Here is a 6,620-nt window from a genome sequence, read left to right as displayed (position 1 = left end):
TCCTAGCCGTCCATCTTAAACTCATATTGATTTGTGTCATGCATGAAATCTTCATTGTCAATTCGAATTCTCAATTCAATCTTATATGCAAGCTTTCCAATTTGAGACATCATATATGCATCAACTCATGTCTCATTCTCTTTTGTCTTGCTTGCTTCTTTAGTTAATAATCATTTATCACATGTGACAAGATCTTCCATATTTGAGATTATGCATAAGCATATCACATCTCATTCACAAAACCTTTACTTATCACTTTAAATCTCATTTTAAACCGAAACAAGCCTTCGCATATTAGAGCTTTTATATCAACCATGAATACCTTGCTCTATTTTCCTTTTCTTGTTTTGCTTGTCACATACACATTTTACCAATGGGATAAACACACTTGCTTGCAACACATGAGCCATCTCATTTAGTACAAATTACTTAATTAAATACCTGCTCATGATCTCATGCAAACAAGTTAGTCCTTTAATCGTGTTGTCAATCAATACTCCAAAACCCACTAGGAGCCTAGATGCTCTTTCAATATTCTCCTTTTTGGTGATTGATGACAACCCGATTAAAGCTTACAAAAAGATATTCAATAAAGTTTTTGAATTCTCATATTTAGTTGGAGCTCCCCCTGAATATGTGCATATGAATCGAATTCAACACAAGTTGGCCTCACATGCCAAATTACATATATTGAGCACCAATGAGACTCCCCCTAAATTTTAGCATCCGTGGGGTGCAACAAGTGTGTGTGATCATCATAAATAAATCCGTGATGCAATATGTCATGTAACGCACTCAAGCAAACACAAGAGCAGTGCTGCTGCCACAGACCGGTCCCTGGGACTGGTCAGACCGGTCACAGACTGCCAGAACAGCCCAAGGCTGAAACAAAAGACATCACATCACTCAAAAATTTCACACTATCATAAACATTCATTATGTATTTAAAACATGATAAATACACCCAATAGCATTCAATACAAGTGTTCTCAAGTCCGTACAAATCCTTAATACGAAAGAGATGGATATGATTTTACAAGATGAGACAAGAATATCCAAACATATCCAAATACTTCCAAATCATGATGTCCATACATCCATCATCCATACATGATATATCATAAAGAGCTAGATGAGACAAGATGATCTCAAGATACATATCCCATCTACTCTCAACATCTACTCTCAAGATGGCACACACACAAACACAAAATAAGCTTTAATCCTCCAAACTTCTCCCCCTTTGTCATCCATCAACAAAAAGCGCACAAGAGGAGAAGAGTGTGTTGCCATCTGAAGTCACTGTCCACCCGAAGAGAAACCACCAGAACTACCAGGATAAGCAAATATCGAATCACTCCACCTGGCCGTGGTTGCCTCAACTGAGTTAGGAGCTGGAGAAGGTGAAGCTGTTGTCCCTGCATACCCTGTATCTGGTGAAGAAAACGTCCCTCCAAGCCCAAAGTGAAGTGGAGGTGGTGCAGAAGCTATAGGGAATGTCGCCGACGATCCTGGAACTATCGACGAACTGACATGTGTCCCAAACTGAGGTCCTGCACTGAAAGGTGGAATCAGCCCCATGAAACTAGAAGTGAACGGCGGAGGCCCTGAGTATGGTCCAGCAAACTGAGACCCCACAAACTGTCCTGCAAACATCTGTGGGCCTGAAGTGAAGAACTGTGGACCTGGACAGAACTGAGGAGCAAAGGGTGGTGGAGGTCCATGAGGGAACTGGTGAGCTGAGGAAGATCCACCTGGCTGACTCTCCTGGCCAAAGAACATCTGCTCGCCCAGATGGTCATACTGCCCAAAGTCCATCCCCTGGAAGTTCTCAATCATCTGGTCAAGTGAGGGGATCTCTGCTGCCTCTAGCTCTGGTGAGATAGGCGAGAGAGGTGGCTGGAGCTGCATGGCAGTGTACATCCTCTTCTGATTATCCCTCAACTTCTTGTTGTTCTTCCTCTTTCTCTCCTAATTAACCAGAATGTCTCTCTGGTTCTTGATTATGCCTGCAAATGTCCTAAACATCCACCTGAAGGAAGAGGAAGACCTGCGAGGAGGGGAAGCATCTCTACCCTCATGAGGCACAAAGCCTCCAGCTGGCTCCTCCTGCTGAGGCACGTCCTGAGAGTGCTGCTGTGCATCTGCATCCTGATCAGGTAGTGGACCTTGATCCTCCTGATCCTCCTCCTGAACCTCGTCATATCTGCCCTCAGAAGGAACTCTCACATGCTTAGGATGCTTGATCCTAAGCGGCTCATGCTTCACATCCATCCCAAAATTTCTCGTGGTGACCTTCAGTATCACTTTCATGATGTATGGTGCATATCCACAAGTCTTCAGAGGAGTCTCTGATATGTGCTTTATCTCCTCCCATATGTAGTCACCAACACTGAAGTCACCACCTCTGGGATCTGGCTGCATCCTGTTCATCAAGTTCTTGGCATGCGCTGAAATATCACTGGGATTCCCGTCCCGGGGTGTGAGTGTCTTCCTAAACAGCCTGTTCAGGATGGAATAGTAGGTGTACAGCCCCGTGACCTTGCCTGCATTGCCAACCCTATCCCTCGGATACATGAATCTCACCTGATCAGCTGACAGAGGTAAATCATAGTGAAGCTTAGGACGATTCACGTCCTGATCATTAAGTCTCAAGTACCGACAGAAAGAGGTGTAGGAACACTGGTAGCGGTGTCCTTCTGTCATCCAGTAGATAGTCCTTCCGTTGCCATTCTCTGGATCATGCCCAAAATATACAGTCGCGTAGAACTGGGCTATCACCTCCTTGTTCCAATCATGCTGGAACCCCATAATATCCTTGATGTGCCTGTCCTGGCACATCTGAGCCACTTCATCACAAATCTCATTGCCCAAGTTTGCCATGTGTGTCCAATCTACCCACTGGGCCTCTGAAGCAATGCCTGCCTTGGCAAGAATGACAATCTGATAGAAGTCCTGCTGGAAGCGAGTGTGAAACCTGTAGTCAACTGTGTCCTTTGGGACATCCAAAGGACTCCGACGCCTCAGCAGACGTGCAGCCGCTGTCATCCCGGTGTTATAGTAGCTCACTAACTCCACACCGGCCTGCCTGACAGGAACCTGAATAGCTGGGGTCACTATAGGACCCTCCAAGTCTGAGCTGTCTGTTGCACTCTCCTCTGACTCATCATCGCTGTCATCATCATCATCGTCATCATCAGCATCATCTGCACCTGCATCTGCATCTGTCTCAGTGTCCTCATCATCACGAGGATATCTCAAGTAGGGTGCATCCTCCTCTATGTCATTGCCGGATGACTCGTCAATGTCCATCTACTGTGCCCATGTCTTGGCCCTTCTAGGTCTCAACTCACGCTGACTCGGAGCTGCTGCAAGAGACTGTGAAGCAGACACATCTGCAGCTGCCTCGGTACCACCACTGCTTGAACCCACTCCAGCAGCTGCTCGTGCAACTCCATCCTCATTGAGCTTGCTTCTCTTCTCACGATGTCTCTTAGGCATGATTTCCAACCTGAGATAGGAAGAATTTGTGTTGAAATAAGATCATGAGAAGCAAACCACAAGATCTGAATAGGAATAGATTATAGCTGCACTTGAAACTGAAAAATAGAGTTCTGTCAGCCTCAGACCGGTCAGACCGCCTGGCCGCCGCTTCCCTGGCACGTCGCAGCAGGCCGCCACCGTGGCCGCCCGCCGCTACCCCGGCCTGTTGAACGCCGCTGCAGGTCGCCCACGCCAGGTCGCCACTGTCAGAAGACGTCATCACCACCGCACCGGCCGCTGCCGCGTGTGGCCTCCACGCGGCCTCCGCCAGCGCTGCTTGGTGGAAAACCGCTGAGAAGGCATCGTAGCCCAGTCAAACACAACCATCGCCAAAACGCGCCTCCGGACGGCCTCCTCTCGCCGAGTAGACCCTCTCCCGTGCCAGCTCCTTCCAGCACCCACCTGTGGCCCCGGTGCGCCGCCCAGGGCGAGGACTAGGCGCTAGAGCCACCGCCGCCGAAGATCTGCCACCATGGCCGCCGGATCCGGTCGCGGAGACACCAGATCTGGGCACGCCGGCCATTAGCACCGCGCATCCCAGACAGACTGTGTGCACCGACCGCGCCTCCCTGCGCACGCTGCACTCCCTCTTGCGGCTTCCCTCGCGGCTGCGCACAACTGCTTGTCGCGCCGCGGAGTCGAGCACCCACACTGCGTCCCTCCGGATCCAGCAAGTGGGCGACGGATCCGGCCAAGAGGCCACTGGATCCGGCCGTAGCAGCGTTGGAGCCGGCCATGCTGTCGTCGGCGAGCTCGCCACCCACGCCGCCAAAGCCCGACCGCCGGCAAAGATGGCACTGCTGCTGCCTTCCTCGAGGCTGCCAGACTTCCGGCAAAGCTCTCTGGTAGCGGCAGGAGTGGGTTTGGAAGGGGGCCGTACCGCTGGCGGCGCGCTGCGGGGAGCCGCCCAAGTCGCCCGTGGGGGTGGCGACGCGGGGGCTGTTTTTTTGTGTTTTCATCGATCAACCGAAAAAATGTGGACACAAAAAGAGGCCAAAACTTGGCTTCAAAGGCATACTGTACTCCTCTGCTGCCCAGCGTTAGATCGGTATATAAGCCTAAGGGCAGCTCCAGTGTGTGGTTCGACTGGGCAGTTCATACACATGGAACAGAACTTTGATTCGATGCCGACAGTGTTAGAATTCGATGGGTGGGACCCAAACTGTAAATAAAACTAGCAAAACGACAGCGTCCTCTCACTCTCGATTGCTTTTGTTGATAGCTTTCATCTGTGCAGCTCACTTTTTTATTCGGCTTGGTTCGAACCGAATACTCGGTTTGTTTTTCTTCTCTGACAGCAAGGTTCGACAGTCACAGTGTGCTCTGTTCGCTCGTGTTGTGCGACGGTTCGATTATTTGCAACACTGGAGCTGGCCCCCACCACATGGCAAAAAAGACCAAAAATGTGGTCATCCTACGTCCTACTCTCTTCGCTCTTAAATATAGGGCATTCTAGAGTATAAATCTTATACACAAATATAAGGCATTCTAGGTTGAAAATAGATCAAACCATCTTAATTGTATTATTTTCATGTCTTTTCTAATAGAAAAACGTGCATGTAGCCATGTAGGGGAAGTGCATATGGAGAAGGTGCATGTAAAAGAGCATAATACTTTAATTAGCACATATTTAATTACTCAAATAGAGTCCCAATGGTTAATAAAGGGGTAGGAGAGTCTTTTCTCCATCTTCATAATTTGTTGGAAAAATCTTAAAATGACCTACATTTCAGAACGGAGAGAGTACGTAATAATAGAAGCATCTTTGTTCCTCCTTCCAAGATTCCTCGGATGCTTGGTGATGAACCTAACGAATCTATTGATATTGGTAATAACTACACATATATCTTCAGAGGCGTCCCGGCCAAATTGGAGGCCCAGTGTGAAATATTATGATGGACCTTTGGCCTTGAGACACTGGCCGTGGTACCCATAGTGCGGTAGCAGGGTTTAGACTGTCGTGGCCGTCTAGGAGTGGCCGTGATCCGTGGGCGTCTCACGACTCACGTCTAGCGACCGACGTCGGTGAATCGACACCACGACTGCATGATGTGAGTCTCCTCCGCCATCATAAAGCACAAGTGTCAGTGCGCAACCAGAGATGAACCAGCATCGGTCTCGCCTTCTGTATCGGTGATAGAGTCTAACGGCACCACGGTCGCCGAGTGGAAGGTCGGGCATCGAGCGATCAACAATCAGGAATACGATGTGACTTCTGGGTGCAATTTAAATCTCATTTTACTATAGATTGAGCTGCAAATTGAAAAATTGAAATATCCTATATTACTGTACATAAGATATACTTCAGATTTTAGGAACCCTTCAAATTTAGGACCGGTGCGGTCGCACGGTGTCGTGGCTCTAGAAGGAGGGCCACAGCCGGGTGGCGTAGTGCACCCGCTTGTCCCTGAGGGTGGTTACTCGGGGAAGCGCAAGCTATTCGTCAGATCTACTCATGAAGCAAGAACACAAGAACACTCAGGGATTTAGAGTGGTTCGGGCCGCCGGAGCGTAATACCCTACGTCCACTGTGTGTTGTATTGCCTTTGTGTCTGTGGATGAGTCTATCCTCTGCCTCCAAGTCCCTTTTTCCGACTTGAGTCCTTCTCTAATGGTGTGTCTCCCTTTTATAGCGCAAGGGAGACGCGTACACAGGCGTTGGACCCCGACAGGTGAGCCCAACGAGGATGTATAGCATACCAAAAAAAGACATTAATGATGCTACAGTGGTTGAGAATCTCTCCCCGGATACGCTTCATCGTACTGTAGACTCTCTGACCGAGGGGGTTCTTTAGGGCCTGATTGGTTGCCCGCACCTGCCCTCAGCCAGGCTCTCTGCATACGAGAAAAGACCTTTGTTTGGTTGGCGTAGCTGCAGGGCCAGGCTCTGAGGATGCAAGGAGTGCCCCCGGGCCAGGCTCAGGAGGAACGCTGGAATCGGGCGTATCCCGCGGGCCAGGCTCGTGCGGTGCGCTGCGAGTGTGCATGGGCGAGTGTGCAGAGAGAAAAAGTGAATCGGCTCTGGCTGATGCGAGCAGCCAATCATCGTTTCTTCTTGGCCTGGCTCCACGTAGATA

This window comes from Panicum virgatum, chromosome 3N (assembly GCF_016808335.1).
Source record: "Panicum virgatum strain AP13 chromosome 3N, P.virgatum_v5, whole genome shotgun sequence".
In the NCBI taxonomy this organism is placed as follows: domain Eukaryota; kingdom Viridiplantae; phylum Streptophyta; class Magnoliopsida; order Poales; family Poaceae; genus Panicum; species Panicum virgatum.
Note: the sequence above shows the minus strand (reverse complement) of the source record.